Source organism: Cinclus cinclus, chromosome 15 (assembly GCF_963662255.1).
Source record: "Cinclus cinclus chromosome 15, bCinCin1.1, whole genome shotgun sequence".
Taxonomy (NCBI): domain Eukaryota; kingdom Metazoa; phylum Chordata; class Aves; order Passeriformes; family Cinclidae; genus Cinclus; species Cinclus cinclus.
The window spans coordinates 14,166,015-14,187,878 of NC_085060.1; positions in this window are offsets into that span (position 1 = coordinate 14,166,015).

Genomic DNA, 21,864 nt, shown 5'->3' on the forward strand with positions numbered 1-21,864 from the left:
CTTTAAGTAATTTCTGATTTTTTTGAACTTTGTTTAAAGATTCTTTGAACCTTCTGGACTTTTGAAAGCATATAAAAATATTTTCCCTTTACCAGATTTTTTAAAGATTTGGGGTTTTTTTTAGTTTTTTACCGTGTTTTAAATTTTTTTCCCAAATATTTTTTAAACTCTTTTTAAGTTTTCCCCCTTTTTTTTAGTATTTTTTTCATTTGCAGAATTTTTTTAGTATTTTGAAGTTTTTCGCCATTTTTAATTTTCTTTTTTTTTTAAGGTTTTTTATTTTTTGAAGTTTTCCCATTTCTTAAAGCCTCTTAAATCTTCTTGAGTTTTAATTTTTTTTCCCTTTGGTGTTTTTAGGGTTTTTGTTTTTTTGGGTTTGGGTTGTTGGTTTTGGGTTTTTTTGGTTTTTTTGGATTTTTTTTAGGTTTTGGAGGTTTGGGGTGGTTTTTAGGACTTTTTTTTTAATTTTAATTTTTTTCAAAGATTTCTTGATTTTTTTAAGTCTTCTGAAGTTTTCTTTTAGTTTTTGAATTTTTTTTTATTATTTTCAGAATTGTTTGGAGCTTTTCTTCCTTAATTGTTTTTATTAACTTTTAAAAATTTATGTTTGAGAGGTTGTGAAGTTCTTTTAAATTTTTGTTTGAAATGGGCTTTTTGTTTCTGTGGCAATTTTTTAATGTGTTCTGGACTTTTTGGAATTTTTGTAATTTTTTAATTGTTTTTTTAGTTGGGCCATTGGGAAGGAGAAGCCAAAATCCAGAATTAATTTTCTTCCTATTAAGAAAATCTTTGGAGACACTTCGCTTTCTGTTACAAAAACAATAATAGACCCCTTTGGAGTTGGTTTAATTTCTATTAATAAAATAAAAAGCAAACAAAACCCCCTCCCGAGTCAGTTCACTTTTTATTAAGGAATTTTTTTAAAAAACCTCAAGTCAGTTCCTTTCTGTTATAAAAATAAACCAACAAATTTTGGCGTCACTTTCACTTGCGTTGAGAAAATTGAAAAACAAACCAAAAAAAGTCACTTTGGAGTGCAAAAATAAACCAAAAACCCCCGAGTCCCTTGGCTTTTTATTAAAATAATTCAAATTAAAGTTCAAAAATTCAAAGAATGGCAGAGTCAGTTCGGTTTCTATTGAGAAAATTTTAGAAATATTTACAATCAGTGTCAAAACTGCTCCATATTAATAAAATTGATTTAATATTTATTGTTTTCAAGGTGATTTTTGTGTCTTGTCCATGAAAACCCCAAGTTGGGGGTGGCACGTGAGGTGTGGGGGCTCCCTGGGCACAGGGGACAGCAGGATTTGGGCACTTTGGAGCCATCCTGATCCACAGGAGAGGGGAATACCTGAGGAAGGAGGAGGAAAAAACATCCAAAAATGTGATTATTTTTAAAAAAAAAATACTGAAGTGCCTGGCTGTGTCCTGGGAGAGGGGCCTTGGATCTCTGCTGGTTCCCAACTCATTTCGGTCCCGTTCCCTGATCATTCCTGGCTCCTTCTTCCCATTCCAGCCCATTCCCTGTCCATTCCTGGGTCCCCTGTCCATTCCTGGGTCCCTTGTCCATTCCCTGTCCATTCCCTGTCCATTCCTGGGTCCCCTGTCCATTCCCTGTCCATTCTCTGTCCATTCCCTGCCCATTCCCTGTCCATTCTCTGCCCATTCCCTGTCCATCCCTGTCCATTCCCTGTCCATCCCTGTCCATTCCCTGTCCATTCTCTGTCCATTCCCTGCCCAACCCTGCCCATTCCTGGCTCTCCCTGCCCATTCTTTGCCATTTCTTCTTTCCCTGCCCATTCCTGCCTTTTCCTATCTCTTCCCTGCTCTCTCCATACCCGCTCCCTGCCCTTTCCTGGGTATCCCTGCCTTTTCCCTGCCCATTCCTAGATATCCTTGCCCGTTTTCCCTTCACTCACCCTGCTCATTCCTGGCTCTCCCTGCCCATTCTCTGCCTGTTTCTGGCTCTTTCTGCCCCCTCGTGTCCCATTCCCTGCCCATTCCTTGCCATTCCTTCTTTCCCTGCCCATTCCTACTTTTCCCTGCCTTTTCCCTGCCCATTTTCCACACCCACTCCCTGCCCCTTCCCGGATATCTCTGCCCATTCCTAGGTCTCCCTGCCCATTCCAAATCTGTTCCTTCTGTCCCTGCCCATTTTTCCTGCCCTCCCCATGTTCATTCCTGGATATCTCTGCCCATTCCCTGCCCATTCCTAGGTCTCTGTGCTCATTCCCTGCCTATTCCCTGCCAGTTCCTCCTCTCCCTGTCCATTCCCAGCCAGTTCCCTTTCTCCCTGCCCATTCCCTGCCAGTTCCTTCTCTCCCTGTCCATTCCCAGCCAGTTCCTTCTCTCCCTGCCCTGTCCCAGCCAGTTCCTTCTCTCCCTGCCCGTTCCCTGCCAGCTCCTTCTCTCCCTGCCCGTTCCCTGCCAGTTCCCTTTCTCCCTGCCCGTTCCCTGCCAGTTCCTTCTCTCCCTGCCCGTTCCCTGCCAGTTCCCTTTCTCCCTGCCCGTTCCCTGCCAGTTCCCTTTCTCCCTGCCCATTCCCTGCCAGTTCCTTCTCTCCCTGTCCATTCCCAGCCAGTTCCCTTTCTCCCTGTCCATTCCCTGCCAGTTCCCTTTCTCCCTGTCCATTCCCTTCCAGTTCCCTTTCTCCCTGTCCATTCCCTGCCAGTTCCTTCTCTCCCTGCCCTGTCCCTTCCAGTTCCCTTTCTCCCTGCCCATTCCCTGCCAGTTCCCTTTCTCCCTGTCCATTCCCTGCCAGTTCCCTTTCTCCCTGCCCGTTCCCTGCCAGTTCCCTTTCTCCCTGTCCATTCCCTGCCAGTTCCCTTTCTCCCTGTCCATTCCCTTCCAGTTCCCTTTCTCCCTGCCCGTTCCCTGCCAGTTCCCTTTCTCCTTGCCCGTTCCCTGCCAGTTCCCTTTCTCCCTGCCCGTTCCCGCTCTCCTGCCCCTCCATCCCTGCCGGTGACATCAGGTCCTGTTGCCATGGCGATGTCGCTCTCCCGGCACAGGCTCGGGTGGGGATCCGGAGCCCGGGAATCCTTTGGAAAGGAGGGGACTGATGTGCCCACAGCTCCCTTGTGCCAAACCACCCCCACCCCGAGCAGGAGGGCACAGGATCCCTCCAGGATCACTTTGGGAACACTTTGGGATCAGACCCCGTGGCCTCGCCCCAGCGGGGACCAGTTTGGTGCTGTGGGGATGTGGATCCTTGGGATCAGGGGAAGGAGCAGGTGAGCCAGACACAGGCGAGCCAGGCACGAGTTTCCAAAGGTCACCACTTTATGGAGAGTTCCTCGGCACAGCCACACCTGGCACGCCGGGAAAATCCCGGATTGTGGCCTCTGCCCACTCTGGAATGTGTCAGCGACACCAAACCAAACACTCGGAAGGTGGGAGAGGCCCCGTGGAACGAGAACAGGTCTCATCCAGGGCAGTGGGACACCTTGGAGAGGTGAGAGTCAGCTCTGGAGAATGGGAAAACTCCTTGCCATCCCTCCTGGTGTTATCCCTCAGCAGGAAACACCTGCCCAGGGAAGTAGAGCACCTGATTTTGACACTCAGCCATGGAAAGGAATCAGTGGTGGCTAACCAGGGCAATTCCTTGGATGATTCAGGAAAAAAAAAAAAAAAACAACAAAACAAATCTATAAATTAAATGGGAAATGGTTCCCTGCCTCAGGTGCACTGGTGACACTGGAATCTGGGCTGGGCTTCAGGTGGGAGGAGGAAGGGATCCATGTCCTGGAGGGGCCAAACCGGGAGGCTCTGAGCAGCTCCAGGGGACAACAAACCCCATCCATGCCCAAAATCCCAGGCATGGTGGGTGACCCTGGTGTTTCCATACAGAGTTACTGGGATTTTCATCTCCCTTCCCTTTTCCTGCCCTGCTCCTGGGGCTGGCATGAACATTCCCATGTGGATGTCACGAGTTTTGGGGGGTTCATCTCCCACACAGCTCCACCCTGGGGTGCTGCTCCAGGCTCCCATTCCATGAGGGATCCAAGAGCCACCCGCAGACCTGGTGCTCCCCGGAGTTCTCACCTGCAAATGGTGAGGAACAAGAAAGGGCATTATTGAATTCCCAAATTCTTCACCTTTTGGGAGCCCGGGAGATGCCTCGTGCCCCACCCATGCCCCCTTCCCGCATATCCCACTGTGCCCTTCCCATCCCATGTGGATTCCAGACTCTTGGCTTCTCTTTCCTCCCTCTTCACCTCCCTTGAAACTTCATTAAAACTGTATTTTTGGGGATGAACCGATTCCCAAAAAATGTGATTTTCTCCCACCTGCTTCATTCTAAAAAGACTGGACTGGTAATACCCAGCATCATTCCCAAAATTCCCAGCTCTCCCACTCCCTCCCTGCTGGCAGAGTCTCTCCCAGCCCAATCAGACCCTCATCAAGTGATGAATTGCAGCCCAATGTATTCCACAGCCATTTCACATTTAAATTACCTGAGAAATCTCAGACCGAAAAAAAAAAAGAAAAAAAAAGGGGGGGGAGGTGGGAAAGGATAAAACAGAGGGAAAAATGAAAAAAAAAATAAAAAAGGAAAAATTCGGCTGAACACCAGAAAAAAAATGCTTAGTGCAGAAATCCGGGGGATGGTTCCCCCAGGAAAGCGCTGGAGTTATTTAAAACTCACCTAAATAAAACATCGGTGGGGAATGAACTCCTCTCATCCCACAGGCACCGTGGGACCAGGGAGATATTCCCCCTAAGTGTTTTCTAGGATGAAAGGGATGAGATCCCACCCGGCTGGCACGTGTATCCCCAACACCCTGGCAGTGACACAGGCCCTCTCCGTGGAAAATACTTTTCCAAGGAGCCCTGCACAGATGGGACCAAAATTCGTGATTAGCCCAAATTTCTATTAAAAAAAAAAAAATACCACAGGGATTTTTTTTTTTTTTTGGAAGATATGGGACGCACGGAGACATCCAAAGAGCCTCGTAGCCAGCCAGGCAGGATGGGTGCCAAGGAAGCAGAGAAATCAGAGCATCAAAACCAGCAATGAAGGTGATGTCAAGGATTCGCCTTTCCCGTGATTTATCCCATCATTCCCGCGCTCAGGCTCCGGGAATCTTGCACCTTCTGCAGATGTGCTGCCTGATTAAAATGATGCAACATTTTTTGTTGGCTGTGTCATAGGATTTCAATTTTTTAAAAAAGCCCTATTTTCTACCTGGAAATGCGGGCGCTTCCCACCTGCACCAAGGGGAGAGGGAAAGGGGGAGCTGAGAGTGTTTAATCCATCGGGAAAGGATAGAGCAGGGAAATGCAGCAGCACGAGGCCGTGGGGCTCCAGAGGAACATTTTATGGGGCTGAGAAGTCGCTGCATAATAGGCTGGGGAAGGAAGTATTAAAATCTTTAACCGGTTTTCAGAGCCGCGATAATTAAGGTGTTGCAAGCTACAATTGCCTGGAAAAAAAAAAATCCAAAGGCAGGGAATAAGATTTTTATCGCTTGCAGAAGTGGCCACTCATGGATTTGGGTTTAAAAAAAAAAATAAAGAAAAATAATAAAGCCCTGCAAGAAAGGGAAAAATTCAAAGGTGGCTGAAAAGGGGTTGGGCTGGAGATGGAAAGTGGGAGCTGGGGGAGCAGCTGTAGGGGCTGGGAAGTCAGGGAAGCATTGTCTGGAGTCCAGCACTTTAATCTGGAGCTTTAATGGAACTGGAGTAGAGGTTTAATCCTAAATATCCTCACTGGATCAGCTCCCTTTCCTGCGGACCTCTGGGAAGGGAGGAATGTTGGCTTCGATGAATGAGGCCACAGAAATGGGTGAGAGAGGCTGAATTCCCTCCTGGCTCTGCCTTCCCGCTGCTCTCTGGGACGGGACACATCATTCCCCATCTCCAGCAAATCCGTGACTTTGGCTGTGCCCTGGGAAAGAGCAGAGTGGGGCTGAGGGCTGACAAAAGGAAAGGGAAGGGACAACAAAAACCACAAGAAAAATCCCTGGCAGGTATCTGGTGCCACCCTAAACATGGACAGAGGGCAACAGAGGGGTCCTGAGCATCCAAATATTCCCAGAAAACAAAGCCATACATCCTACAAACCCCATCAGAATAGATTCGCCTCACTCTTGTAAGAACAAAGGTAAAACGTGCTGGTGAGCTGCCTTTACATCTTTGACCATTATTGTTGAAAATATCAGGAAAATACCTCAAATTGGATGGAGAAGGAGCAGCCCTGAACGGCACAGTGGGAGATTACACGAGGAAAATAAACATCTAGAGATATATATTCATGCGTATACATATCTATATATATATATAGATATTTCTATGAAATTTTGTAGCTAGATATGTGGAAATATATGTATTAGTGTCTATATATATATTTTTATCTATTTATATGCGGGTATATATGTATTTCATATATTTATATATGATATAGGAATTTTTGAGGTTTTAATAAATTGCATTTATATATTTAATTATATATATATATTTATGAATATATATATATATGAAGTAGCAATGTACCCACTCACGCAGAGCTTGCTGGAGGAGGCGGGAATATCTAAGGGGACACTGCCGAGGTCGTTCCTTAACATCCCTCTTAATGACCTGCAAAAGGCACCGCCAGCTCGTTAATGACCTGGCAGAGAAGATAAGCAGCTTGTCGCTGGAATTCCCGCTGAATCCCCGCCGCTATCCCGGTGTGCGGGGCCGGCCGTCCTTCCACCGGCAGGGAGACATGAAAGTGGCCTAAACAGCCAGAAAGGAGCACAGGAAACGCCGTGATTTTGTTAGAGGGGGATAAAAAAATAAATCTAATCGGGTCTATCTGGGGCGAGTGATTAAAAGTGATTGTTGGAGCGGGAGAGCGGCAGCGGCACCTCGGGAAAATCCGTGGGGTTTAATATGCAGCTATGCCGGAGCTCTCCTCATCCACCTCTCCCAGGGAAAACACAAAGTGCATTTTCAGGTCAGCGAGCCAGAGAAAGAAGAAGAAGCCCCAAAAAGGAGCAGAAGCTGGAGGAATGCTGTGTAAACTGAGATTTTCAAACACACGGATCTGTTTTCTTTGGAGCGGCAGCGGCCGGGGGAAGTCGCAACTGCAGACGAAGCTCCCGCAGGGTTTGAACACCAAAGGAAAAGAGGTGGAGGGTGGCAGAGGAGCAGGAGGTGACCCTGGGCTGTGTCCTACCCCAGGGGAAGTGCCGGGAGCCCGAGGCTGCTCCGGGACACGCGGCTGCCGAGGGATGCGCCCGAGGCATCGCCGCTCCCTGGGCTGTTCCCTCGCCTGCCGTGGCCTCCGCTCCTTGGCCGGGATGGGAAATCCAGCCCAGGGCCGGGTCTTCCATTCCCAGTGCCACACTTGCCATCCTCAGGGCCAGACCTACTATTCCCTTCCACCCCTATGACGTGACCATCCACTTCCAGTGTCGCAATTTCCATTCCCAGTGTCACAACTTCCATCTCCAGGGTTAAATCCACCATTCCTAGGGTCAGACCAGCCATTCCCAGTGCCAGACCTGCCATCCTCAGGATCAGACCAACCATTCCCAGTGCCAGACCTGCCATCCTCAGGGTCAGACCAGCCATTCCCAGTGCCAGACCTCCATATCCAGGATCAGACTTTCCATGTCCAAGGTCAAACCTGCCATTCTCAGTGTCACACCTGCCTTCTCCAAAGTCCCATCTTCCATCCCAAGGGTCACACCTGATACCCAGTGCCAGACCTTCCATCTCCAGTGTCACACCTGATCCCCAGTGTCCCACGTGCCATCCCCAGGATCAGAGCCAGCATCCTGGCGTGATGGCAGGTTCCTGCCAGCTGGCTGCAGGGGGTTGGGGAATGCTTTGTGTGGCCACACGGGAACCGTGCTGCTGTAAGAGGGACCTGGAGGGAGAGGGGTTGGATGGGCTGAGCTCTTCTCCCAGCTCCCAAGCGGCGGGCAGCCCCCCGGGGCAGGGTCCCGCGGAGCTCCCGGCACGTCCCCACCCGCGTGCCCCGGACGAGCCGGTGATCTCACGTGAATGAGCTCAGAGCTGGCTGCGTCCTGCCAGGATTTACATGGGAGGCTCCAGAGAGTCTGTGTGTATTCACAAGCCTCACGCCGAGAGCCACAGCTCTCCCCGAGGGGAGGAGGAGCGGGGCTCCCTTTCCTGCTTCCCCACCCTGCCCTGCCAGCTCCTGCTCCTGGCATCCAGCCTGCTCCGAGCGGCCCACGCTGCTTCCCGGGCGGCTGCGGGAGCCGGGACAGGGAGATCCAGCCCCCCTGGACTCGTCACTGCTGCACCCCTGTACCCTGCACTCCTGCAGTCCTATAGCCCTACACTCCTGTATCCCTGTGGTCCTGAATCCACGTGGCTCTGCATCCCTGCACTTCTGCATCCCTGCGCCACTGCAATCCCACATCCCTTCACCACTGCAATCCTACATCCCTTCACCACTGCAATCCTACATCCCTGCACCACTGCATTCCCACATCCCTGTGCCACTGCATTCCCACATCCCTGTGCCACTGCAATCCTACATCCCTTCACCACTGCATTCCCACATCCCTGCATCACTGCATTCCTACATCCCTGCACCACTGCATTCCCACATCCCTGCACCACTGCAATCCTACATCCCTGCACCACTGCATTCCCACATCCCTGTGCCACTGCATTCCCACATCCCTGCACCACTGCATTCCTACATCCCTGCACCACTGCATTCCCACATCCCTGTGCCACTGCATTCCCACATCCCTGCACCACTGCATTCCTACATCCCTGCGCCACTGCATTCCCACATCCCTGCACCACTGCATTCCTACATCCCTGCATCACTGCATTCCCATATCCCTTCACCACTGCATTCCTACATCCCTTCACCACTGCATTCCTACATCCCTGTGCCACTGCATTCCCACATCCCTGCACCACTGCATTCCCACATCCCTGTGCCACTGCATTCCTACATCCCTGCACCACTGCAATCCTACATCCCTGTGCCACTGCATTCCCACATCCCTGCATCACTGCATTCCTACATCCCTGCACCACTGCATTCCCACATCCCTGTGCCACTGCATTCCCACATCCCTGCACCACTGTATTCCCACATCCCTGCACCACTGCATTCCTACATCCCTTCACCACTGCATTCCTACATCCCTGCACCACTGCATTCCTACATCCCTGTGCCACTGCATCCTGTCTCCCCTCTAATCCCGTACATCCCCACACCCTGCACATCTGCACCCCTGCACTTGTCCTTCCCATCATCCCTGTGTCCCTACATCCTTGCCTCCTTGAATGCCGTCATCCCCTGCATCCCCTCACCCCACTCCTCTGCATTCCCTGCCACCCTGCACCCCTACCTCCCAACACCACCGGATCCCTGCATCCTCACATCCCGACACCCCAGCCCCCCGCACCCTACACCCCATCCCGACCCCCCAGGAGCCCGAAGAGGATCCCAGTTTCCTACAGAGCACAAGGCTCTATAATCCTCCCATTTAGGGGGATCATGGCTCCATGATTCCCACTCGGATATCGCTCCATGCCCCACTGCAGGTTTTAGGGATGCAGTCCCGTGCTGCCGCTGCTTTTCCAACCCCGCTGGCTCCCTATGCAGAGCAGGATGTGCTGAAAGGAAGAGGAAAGTGGAGAAATTCGGTTTTATCTCTCAGCAATCATAAAAAGGGATAAACTGAACATCCTGAGCAGTTGCAGCACTGCTTTTGTGGGGCTGGTAATTTGTGACAGTGAAAATCGCTGGAAATATCTTAATTAATGTTTATTTTGATGGCTGTGTAGGTTTGGGGTGACGTGTCCCTGAGTCTGGAATGGGGAGGGGGGCAGGGTGGCAGGGGGAAAAAAAAAACAGATTTTTTTTTTTTTTGACTTGCTGCCCAGAACCACAAAAATGCCTTTTAAAGCGTCCCTCCCTCGCCCGAACAGGCTCGTCGGGAGCAGAGCAGAGCTCATGGAAAGAGGAGAGATAGAGAGATAGAGACTGGGAGGAAGGAGGTGAGGGGCAAAGACATGGGAAGGAGACAGACAAACACACACGGAGCAATTTGCATGGTTTATGAGTCTTTGATTCCAGCCTATTTACAACCTGGGCGCTCACACCCCGGTGGGAAGTTGGGAGATTACTGTACTTACCCTCGATTTCTCTTCACATCTTTATCGAGGGATCTCTCTCGCCTCCAGCCAGACTTTAACGAGCTGCAGCTACGGCAGGGACCGGCCCCGTGCGGCCGAGCCCCTTCCCCGCCTGCTCCCGCTGCCATTCCTGGCTCCGGCTGCCATTCCCGGCTCCACAGGGACACCCCGAGCGCCCAGGAACACCCTGGCGAGCCAAGGGACCCCTCCGTGGGCCAAGCGACATCTCTGAGAGCCAAGGGACACCCCTGTTTTCCTTTTATCCCCCAGCCTCAGACACGGGTATAAGAATTTCTGGGATCAAACCAGGCAGTTTGGGGTTCGGCACACAAAGGAAAGAGACCCCAAACCCAGAGCATTTGGTTCCAGAGGTGCAGGAGCTCCTGCCCTGCCAGCAGCCCATTCTCCCATTTCCTTGTCATTTACCTTCTCTTTCTTTCATTCTTTTATTCTTCTCCCCACTCCACCCCCACCCCCCCCACACACACCTTTTTTTTATTATTATTTTTTTTCCATTTTCCTCCTCTTTGAGCCATTTTCCTACTGCATTTCCACTGAAAAAAAATGAATTCCAGGGAAAGGGGATGGCTGGTGGAATAACCGGATACAGTGGAAAAAAAAACCACGCGTGACCCATTGCTTTTTGTTCCTTTGATATTTGAAATCCCAACACACAGGTCTAGAGTAACTTCTAGAAAATTCGTTGGGGGAAAGGTCTTTTCTAATAAGAAACGATGAGGCAATTTGGGGCGAATTCCAAGCCCTGAGTGAATCCTTCATCCCATCAAGAACCCCCAGACGCGCCAGGAGCCACCGGCCCGTGCCGAGCACCCTCTTCCCACCTCGATCCCAGTGAGGAGACACGAAGAGTCCCTTTCCTAACACAATTCCCGGGATGAATCCTATGATCTGCCTCCATCACTCAGGGCGAGCCTGGGATCCTTCTCCCATTCCCCGACCCCTGAGCACACCAAGGGCTGATCAAGAGAAGTTTTCCCGCGGTGTTTCGGCTCCTTTTCGCTGTTGAATTCCCCCCGGGTGCTCGGGATGAGTTTTTTCTCTCCGAGTTCGACACCCACACGCGCGGGGCTGTGCCAGGAGGGGCAGGGACAGCTCTCCCTGCCTGGCAGGGGCGCCGTGCCCGGGCTGGGCCGGCGGAGCCCCGGGAGCCGCTCCCTCCCTTGGCTGCGACCCCCGGGATCGTTTCCATTCCATAATTGGGCAAATCTTTTCCTATCAGATCTCAGCGCAAGTGCCTACAAGCCTCGCCCGAATAATAAGGAATATTCAAGGAAAACCTGGTGCTTTTTCTCATCTCCTTTTTGCCAGGAATCTGGTTTTTTGGGGGTAGCGGCTGGAGCACAAGCAAGGGCAGCTCCCGCATGACTATTCATGGGCAATCTTCGGGGATTTGTTTAAACTCAAAGCAGATTTGGAGGGAAAATAGGAAACCTGGAAGCCTTTGCTGACGACTCCTCGCTGTAACTCCGCTCGGCACCACGGGAAGATTCTCCGCTCCCTCCTTCAGCTTGTTTTTATTGAGGTGTTGTTTTTTTTTTTTCCTTCCTCCCCCTGACGTTATTTAAATCTTGTTCTTTAATAAGTCTACAACTAAAAGCAATTAAGGAGCTCAGTGAGCAGCATCCATTTCAGCGCTGCCTCCAAGGCATGTCCAGTAGCTGTGAGCCCTGCCTGGAGGCACGGAGAGCATCGGGAGAGCCGGGATGGATCCATCCATCGGGGATGGATGCCCGGCTGTGTGGGGGGCACTGGGGGTCCCTGCCGCCCCCTTGCCGAGCCATCCCATCCTTCCAGGGGATTCCAAGCCTTTTCCTCAGAGGGTGGATGGTTTGGGGGCCCTGCTCGCACGCCCCTTCACCTAAAGGTGTTGCTACACTGATAAACGATGCTTGAAATATAATAAAGAGAGAAAACGCGTGTTTTCCTTTTCCGGGAGCAACAGATCAAAGCAGTTCTGAGGCAGACGATGATAATTCCTGGCAGTAACCACCCACAGGAGATAAGAGGGATGGAGGAGTCCTCGGAGAGATGCGCTCAGAAATGCAGGTGGCACACACAGCGAGGGCTTTGGCCATTAAAAGGGACACCGAGCTTTGCCATCGGGGCGGCCCAAATCAAACCCACACTGTCCAAAAATCCCCCGCCCCGTCCTCTCCCTCTCAAAGCTTCGGTACCTCCGTGGGCAGCGGCCACAGCCACGGCCGGTGCCCACTCGCCCTCCCTCCCATTCTCCCTGACAAAGGGCTCTGGCTTCCAGCTCAGGAACAGCAAGCACGGAGGCAGGCGAGGCAACCTCTTCCCATAGCATTTTAATGAAGAAAACACCCACGGAGATGCAAACGCGGCCGCAGCTCGCTGCCTGCCCATCCTTCTTCCACCTGGGCTCGTCCTCCTTCCAGCTGGGATCGTGCAGGGATGCGCTCCACCTCCCGCTGCCTCCGCTCCGGCATCCCGGGGTGGGTTTGGCATCCCAAATCCCGCGGCGTGGGATGCTCAGGAACAGGGCACGGCCAAGGGTGGGCAGCGGGCACGGCCCGGAGTGGAATGGGCAGCAGGAGGAGGGGAGGGAATCTGCCTAAATTAGCAGGAGGAAATGTTGCCCTCATGGAATCCCTCGCACGGTGCCCCCAGAGGAGAATGGCAAAGAAGGACGGGCTTAGTCCATCAAAGAGGAGAATGGAGGAGAGACAGCGCTGAGGGCAACACATCCCGAATTCCCAGTAGGAATCAGTATCCTGGGTCGGGATAAGCCAATGCCAAGATGGCAGCAGCAGGGCTGGGCACACCCAGCAGGACCAGCCCGTGGCTGGAACCTGTTCTACCCCGGGCACCCCAGAACCCCTCCAGGCCTGGGCTGATCCCAGCGTGGGAAGCAGGGAGGGGGGAATTCTGCCCTGCTCAGGTGAGACCCCACCTGCAGAGCTGCCTCCAGCCCTGGGTTCCCAACACAGGAAAGATGTGGAGCTGCTGGAGAGAGCCCAGAGAAGGCCACAGAGCTTCTCCCAGGGCTGGAGCCCCTTTGGAGCTGGGCTGAGGGAGTTGGGGATGTTCAACTGGAGAAGACAAGGCTCCAGGGAGATCTCAGAACCCATTCCAGTGCCTGAGGGTTGCCCAGAGAAGCTGTGGCTGCCCCTGGATCCCTGGAAGTGTCCCAGGCCAGGTTGGATGGGGGCTTGGAGCAGCCTGGGATAGTGGAAAGTGTCCCTGCCCATGGCAGGGGGTGGGATGAGATGGAATTTAAGGTGACTTCCAACCCAGACCATGCTGTGATTCCATGATTATTTCCTGTGTGGATCCAGCTGCTGTGGACTCTGAGATGGAGACCTGGATGGAAGGACTGTAAACAGGAGGTGGGGAAGGTGCTGCCTCTGATGAAATCCTGCTGATCCCTGGGAACCTTCGGCATCTTTCCACATCTCCTTGGCCTTGGGAGCCCAGCTGAACTCACCCCACCACCCCTCCGGAAGGGTACATCTGATTTGTCCTCAAATCCAGCCAGCAGCTCCAAGTATTGTCCATAAAAAAAACCCAAAAAACAAACAAACAAACAAACAAACAAAAAACTTAAAAAGAACCCAATAATGATTTATGGAAATGTTCCCATTTTCACTGGAAACACAAAGGAATGATCCTCCCAGAAATGTGGTTTGCAGCTGGGAATTTTTTAACTAAAACTACAAAATGTGTGCAAACGAGAGAGAGTTTTGGGGGAAAACCCAAAAACGCAACTTGAGAGCCCAAACATCTGTTGAAAAACCATTTCCAAAGTTCAGAAAGGCTCTACCAGCAAACCCCACAAAGGCTGCAAGCAGAGGGAAGGGCCATGAGCAAGTCAAGTCTTTCCAGGTGGACGTGGGTGCCACATCCTCAGAATGGGCATCATCTCCCCCCTGGAACTCTGGAATTTTGGTTTTTTTATGGAAAAGCTGGGCTGTGGGAGCACTGGCCCGGGACTCCCAGCAGAGTAACCCAGACGGGTGAGGCTCGTGCCTGTCAAAACATTTCAGAATAATCATCATAAAGCACGGCCAGATCAAAACAAGTTAAAACGGAGCCGCCAAGGTCTGGTCACCTCATAAACCACAGATAAAGCCAGCAAGGCTTCACCAGAGCAGGTTTGATCTTCCTCCCTTCCTGTATCTCTTCCATAAACATTTTGGGGAGCCGCAGGAGAGGAGCCTTATTGATGAAGTCCGAAAACTAACATCCTATGGATGCTGGGAATTATCCCACGCCTCATCTTCCCTGTCCGGGGCAGCGCCAACCCCGGCAGGTCCTGCCAGCCCTGCAGAGCCTGCCCCAAGGACTCCTCTGTTTACTTTAAACCAATTCCCATCAAACTCCTCACTCAAGAAGGGAGAAAAATTGGATCAAAAGAAGCCCTTTGGCCGCCCTCTTCCTCCCAGTTGTCTGACCTTGGTGGGTGTTGGCCAGAGGAGCCAGGACCATCAGCAGTATCTCAAGAGTTTTGCAGGTCCAAAGAGCTTTTCCCAAATCCCTCTCTACTTTCTGCTGTTCTTGTGTTGCTGCATTGAGGGGCTGGAGGATGTCCAGGGAAGGGAATGGAGCTGGGGAAGTGTCTGGAGCACCAGACGTGGCTGAAGGACCTGGGAAAAGGACTCACCCTGGAGAAAAGGAGGCTCAGGGGGGACCTTCTGGCTCTGCACAACTCCCTGACAGGAGAGGGAAGCCAGCAGGGATCAGGCTCTGCTCCCAGGGAATAAGGGACAGGATGAGAGGAAATGGCCTCAAACTCTTCCAGGGGAAATTCAGTTGGATATTAGGGAAAATTTCTTATGGAAAGTGGTATTCAGCCCTGGCACAGGGGTGGACTCCTCATTCCTGGAGGGATTTAAAAGCTATGTGGATGTGGCACTTGGGGACGTGGTCGGTGGTGGTCTTCATAGGGCTGGGTTATGGTTGGAATCCAGAGTCCCAGAGGGCTTCTGTGATCCTAAGGGTCATCCCTCCTGCCCCAGCAGCTGAAGATGTCCATGAATTTCCAGGTCACTCAGCTCATGCACTGCTTGGGATAGAGACCTGCCAGGCCTCCAGCTTCAGGTGCTCCAGGAGAAAAGTGGGATGAGCACTGAGCCCTGGCAGTCCTGGGGCTGGTCTGTCCACACTGGCCATGCTGTAACATGAACTTAATTAGAGTAATTGAGCTCTTGGACGAGGCTTGGAGCAGAGAAGTTGCAATATTTGGGGTTTCTAAAAGGTCTCTGCAAGGTCGCTCAGCCCAGGCTGGTGAGGCAAGAGCAGCCGAGGGATACATGGGAATGTTAATCTCTGGTTAAGGATGGCAGAATTTGGGGAACAGCCTGCTTGTTCAGGAGAGAGGGCTTTTCACAAGGTCCCACAGGAATTTGGCCAGAAGCCTCCTCTGGTGCCCCCCAAAATCATCCAGGAGAGGGAAGAGCACAGCCAAGCACTTTGGAGCAGCTCCAAATTACTCCTGGCACTGAGGAATTGCAGGGGAATGGAATGATCGTATGGAACAGAGCAATAAAATGGCAGATGAACTTCCCTGCTCGTAACTGCAGAGTAATGAACATGAAAAGCTTTTCCCCCTATCCTGACACACACAGAGGTTCCGTATCAGCAATTATTGGGATTTAAAGAGATCTTGGAGACGCCTTTGAAGGCCTCCTTTCAATGATTAGCAAGAGTCAAAAAAGGCAAGTGGAATATTAAGAACTCTTGGAACAAGGAAAGAGAACAAAAGGGGAAATATCCTTTTTTTTCCCCTTCATCTGTTGCCTCTCAGCTCTGACAGATCCATGCCAGGGAATGAGGAGATGGGGGGAAAGCATCACGTTGATGCAGGGTTTGGGATAACACCTGTGTGGAGAGAGTTAAAATGAACCAGGGAAAAGGAGATAAAGAGACAAATAACTTAAAGTTACAGAGGTTTGGAATGGGAAAACCGACAACACAACCCTTGGATAGTGGATTTGATGCTTTGCCCACCAAGTGGCTTCATGGAGCTGTGGGAATTGTCACCAGTGGAGATTTCCCACCACCCTGAAATCCGATCTGCAGGGTCAGCACTGCATCCGTGAGAAAAAACAGGATCAGCTCCAGGCAGATCCTGCTGGATCTGGGACAGAAAGTAAAGAGGATTGGGAGCACCACATCTGAGTCTTCACCCGGAACCTCCTGGGAAATTTCTGGAGCTTTCTAGGGAACCACAGCACAACAGTTCCTACAGGGTTTTGTCCTTTGAATCTGGGGAGGGCATGTTCCTCTTAAATCCTTCAGACTTTCTTGCAACACCAAGGCTTCCTAGGAATTTCCTGATTTGTGTCTAGAACATTTCCAGGAATGTTCAAGGGCTTCATAAAGCCTTTCTCCAATCTGAAATATTTCAAGGAATGCCATAGAGCTTCCCTGATTTTCCTCCACCTAGAAACTTCCCCAGAATCTTCCATTTTTCCCATGAGTTTTCTCTCTTTCAGCAGTTTTCTGGCATTTCCTTATTGGCAACCTGTCTAGGAGCATCCCAACGAATACCAAGACTTCCACAAGGGCTCTCAAGAAATTCTTCAGTCTAGAATATCTGTATGAACTTCTCCAAATACTTTTGAGAAACTTCATCCAGGAAACCTCAGCCAAGGATTTTGTCAGACTCTTTCACCGTTTTCTAGAAATGCCTCAGATGAGGAATTCTAGGAATTTTCCTAGTGATTTTAAAAAGAAAATTCATTGTGCTTTGCAGGACTTCTTCCTTTGCACTTCATGATTCTTCAAGTTATTTCCAAAATGATTTGTTTGTTTGTTTGTTTGGGTTTCTTTTAGGAATTCAGCCTTGTTTTGTGAGAGTTTTCCCAAGTGCTCAGATTTTTGCAGTATGTCCATGGAATACTGACCTCTCCAGGCAGCCCAAACCAGGATGGAGGAAGGGAAGTGTCCCTTTGCTGTGTCACACCCTGGAGCCATCCCAATGGAGTGTGGAGGTGCAGCACCCCAGGATGTTGCTGTGGTGGAGCAGAGTCACTCTGTGGATGTGACAGCTTGGTGAGAACTGTGTCAGTGACAGAGCTGGGGAGGAGCAGGAGAAGCAGCTCTGCTGCATCCAAACCTCTCCTGGCAAAGAGGAGTGGTCCCTCACCAGCCCTGAGAAGAACCATGGGGCAGCTCAGGCTCTCCCAGGATCTCTGCACATCCCTGGAGACTGTGCCAGCGTGAACAGCCCATTCCAAGCTCCCTGCTGGATCTAGGGATCTGTCACTGCCACATCAAGGGCTGGATTTGGGATGTGAACCACGCTTCCAGCCCTCCCCTCATCCATCACCACCAGCCAGCAGGGAACACACGGTCTGCAGGCTCAGGGTGTGGCAGCTGACACAGCCACATGTGGCCAGATGTGAGGAGAGAAGGAAAAGACAAAGCTGGGAGCAAGGCAGGATAAACCCAGATTGCTCCAGGACATCTCCTGCTGTGGGTTCACCAGGGTCAGAGGAGGTCCCTCCTGAAGATGCTCCTCAACCTCCTGGATGTTCTGGAAGCTCATTTCCTGCTTCAAAGGACTCAAAGAATCTTTAAACCAAACATCACCTTGCACTGGGGGCTCCAGAAGGAGCATCAGGAAGTGTCCAAGGCCAGGCTGTATGGGGCTTGGAGAAACCTGGGATAGTGGAATGTGTCCCTGTCCATGGCATGGGTTTGGAACAAAATCATCTGTAAGGTTCCTTCCAACCCAGACCATTCAGTGATTCCGTGATGTCCCAGGGAATCCTCAGGGTACTGTGGGGCCCCAAATTTTCCTGACATCCACCCTGGTGCAGGTGATGCATGGAAAGGATGAGTGGGGTCTGCTGAGGAGAAGAGCTGGGAAATCAGGGGCTGCACCCCCAGCAGAGCTTTGGAGGACCCCCAGGGCACCATCCCCCCCAGCCACACCCTGCCCAGGGTGACTCAGGTGGGTGGGGTGGACACACCTGGTCTGCAAATATTGTCTGAAATGCAGCAGCCCGGGCAGTGTTTGCTCTGTTTATCACCTGACATTATTTATTTCCTACCTGTCCATGGGCTGCTGGGGACTGTCACCACTGGGCTGTGGCTGGGGTTGTGTTGGCTTTGGCACAGGGAAGGAGAGGAAGAACTGGGAGAATCCAGGGCAGGGAGAGTTGGGTCTGCTGGGTTATGGGGAGGGCACCTGGGCACGTGCAAGGAGCAAGATGTGGAAATCAATCCTGGAAATTGGTCCTGCAGCTCCATCTTGCAGGAATTTGGGGTGCGATGCCCCAGGAGCACCAGAGGATTTCTCTGGGTAAAGCAGCCCCTGTGCCCACCTTCCTTCTCCTCCTCCTCTTCTGCCTCTGGATCTGCAGTCTGGGCTTTCTGCAATGTCCTCGATTGCAAAATAGCCCAAAAGTTCCCAAAAGAAGCATCAGCTCTCTGATGCCACAGAAAAGCCACCCTCCCCTGCTCCAGCTGTCACCTGACACAGGGACACAGGAGAGGGACAGGATCAGGCACAGGGACCGTCCTGGAGGCACCCAATTGTGTAAGAGGTGGCTTAGAGAGGAACTGGAGGATTTGGATCCTGTTTCTTGCTTAACTCCCTGATATCTGATCCCTGGGGAGGAAGAGAGGATTCTTCTGCCCTCGTCAGAAGGGACTTAAGAAGGGCCACTAAGAAAAGCTTCTGAAGCACCATGAGAGGACTCTGAGCCCTTCCCTCGGGCTGTGGGTGCCGGATGAGGAGGGAATCCTAGGACTGTGCATGGTCCCAGTGCTGCCTGGGTGACCAGGGACAGGGGGGACAGTTCCTGGTGGCCTCCCAGCCCTGCTGCTGTGAGGCAGCACCAGCCCTTTAGGAAGGGGATTTCTGACAAAACTGAGATCACGTTGCTGTTTGACTTAATCTCAGGTCATTCTGTCTCCAAATCCCTCCTAATTCTTCTGATATTAATTACAGTGTATCCGACCCAGGCCTGGGGCATGGGAGCTATTCCCGACATCCCAAGCAGAGCGTTTCCCCGGGATCCTGCTCGCAGCCAACAATCCCTGAGCCAAATAATCCCTGGCCTAATGCACCGACTTAAATTAGATTTGAGCCCTCTGTCCCTGCTCCGCCACTTTCTGCTCGTTCGCCACAGCTGCAGCAGAGACAAAACAGAAGGGATTTGGAGGGAGGAGCTGGCTGTCTCCTCCAGCACTCCTGGATCACGGGATTTGGGCTTTGGCCGCCTCTCTCTCCCCGGACCAGCCACTCGCTGCCTGCAGAGGAGTGCGGTGGCAGCAGCTCTGGTGTCACCATCAGACTCTTTGGTCCTGGCTGCAGGGCTGCAGCCAAGACACAGAGTGAAGTCAAGGTTTTGTGGTGACCTTTGAGCTGAAAACTGCTTTAATGGAACCATGGATACAAGGGAAAATTGCCCTTGCTCGGCACCTGCAAAAGCAGCTGGTGCCTCACCAGCCCTGCCTGACAGGGTGGAGAGCACCCCACATGAATGGAGGGAAATTCCTGACAGGAGAGCATCCCACACCTTCAGCAGAGCATCCCCATGCAGGCACCCCAGGCAGGGAAGCTCCCCCTGGCTGGTCCGTGGCTCCTGGGACATGGAGTGTTGGGAATGCCGTGGCGTGAGTGCCCAGCGGGGTTGACATGAGCGACACCCGGGGCTGTCCCACCCCCACGACACCCGGACACGCCGCCTGTTCCCTGCAGGTGGGATGAGCCGAGCAGGAGCTGTTATTCCAGAGCCGCTTCCCAGAGCAAAGCCGGAGGCCCCGGGCAGAGCCCTTTGGCCGCAGGCGGTGACTCGTGGGCAGCACATCGTCGGAGCCGCGGCTGCCGAGCCCTCCCGGGGCACTGATTGATGGTGGTCCCTGTCCCCGGAGCCACAGAGCGGCTGTCCCCAGCCCTGCGGGGACGGGCTGGCCCGAGGGGCTGCTCCGGCCAGGAGTCAAAGCTCTGGGAGCTCCCGAGCCTTCCAGTCAGGCAGGATCCACGATCCTGCAGTAGGGCTGGGGTCAGCCAGGGGCTGCCTTGCCCCGCTCCTGCCCTGGATTTGGCAGGGATTTGGGATGCTCCAGGCACGAGGGCGCAGGCACAGCCATTCCCTGCGGCGCCTTCCCAAGGCATTGCCGGTTTGGCTCAGCTTCCCATTTCCCTCCCTCCCTGCCATGGGGTTCACTGATGGGATTTTTCATCTGCTAATGTTTGTGCCGCACTCTGTGGGGAAGGGCAGGCAAAGCCCCGAGGGCACGGGGTGCAGGGAATCCTCTTGTTCCGTCCTAACTCTTCCAGGACCCCTCTGGGAATGATATCCCCTCACCGGCCAGGAATCGCCGGCTGTTTGTGGGCGAGGAGTGAAGCAGAGCTGCCTCCCTCTCTTCCAGGTTTTATTATAATCCAGCTGGTTCTGGCCCAGTTTGGGAGACGAGTGTTTCCTGCGCCCGTCCACGCCATTCCAGACAAATTGATGGAGTCAGCAGGATGGGAAGTGTTATCACGTACTACAAAAACATGGAATAAGTCCAAGTCCCAGATTATCAGATAAATGAGCTCCTGATAGTGGCATGATTGGAAAGTAATGGGGAAACAGCTCAACGTGTTGGCAGGGGGTGTGTAAAACATGAAAAAGACCCAGGAATTCCTTGCCCTGTCTCGGAGCTCAGGGGGCTGGGAATGGTCTTCCCCTTCCTCCCCGGTGCTGTTCGCTGCTCCCCTCCCGGGGTGAGCTGGGGGAGAAGCCCCTTCCCCACGGGAATGCCCCGCAATTGCCCCCTTCCCCCGTGCCCCACCAACCCCTGATTGCTCATTAACCAGCCCTTGCACCAGAGAATAATGAGTCGTAAATCACCCTGCAATCGCCTGGACTTTAAACTCCAGCCCTCCTGGAGTGCGCGGCCATCCTGCCTGGGGAAGGGGGAGAAGCCCCCGATCATCCCAGCCCAGCCTTGCTTTTCCTTGGACTTTCGCATCTTGCAGGCTCGGGTTAATCTTGAAGCAAACAGTGCGGGAGATAAGGAGCCGGCCGACCCGGCGAGGCCCTCGCCCTCCATCCCACACCTCACCTTTGTTTTCCCTGGCCCAGCCCCGCAGGTGTTCGCTGACAAAGCAGCTCCATCGTCCCAGGATGCCAAAGTCTCCGCAAAGTGGGACCAGCGCCATCCAGCAGCACCCCAAATCCATACTGGTTATCCCCTCTGGATCCCCCTTTCCTTTTGTTTTTCCTCTCCACAGAATCCTTGGGTGAGGTGAAGCATGTTAACAACCACCCCGAGAGATAAAACTACTTTAATGTCCTCCTTTTTCTCACTCTTGGTGTGGGTTCTGCCACCTCGGGCCAATGTCACCGTGATAAGGTGGTGGCACCGTGACTCAAGAAAAATAAGACCAGGCAAAACAGGGAGTGAGACTGGTCAGAAAACGGCCAACACTTCCCCTACACATAGAAAATGTGTGGGAAACTGTGTTTTCAGAGCCTTTAATCGAAATCAGGAGGGCAAGGAATCGCACATTGGATTTGCAGTGAAATAGGGAAAAATAAAAATTCCTCCAAAACGTTCATATTTGAATTTTTCTCCACCCAAGCTCTTCCTCTGCATAAAGGAGGTTCCAACGTCTGGCTAGCACAAGGCGTGAGGAGGGACTCGTGTCACGTTTTTCCCTGTCCCCCCGCAGCCCCCCGGCCCTGCTGCACCCCTGGGCTCGCTCAGGAGCCCCTGCTCTCCCTTTGAACCTCTCCCTTTGAACCTCCCTCCGCCCGA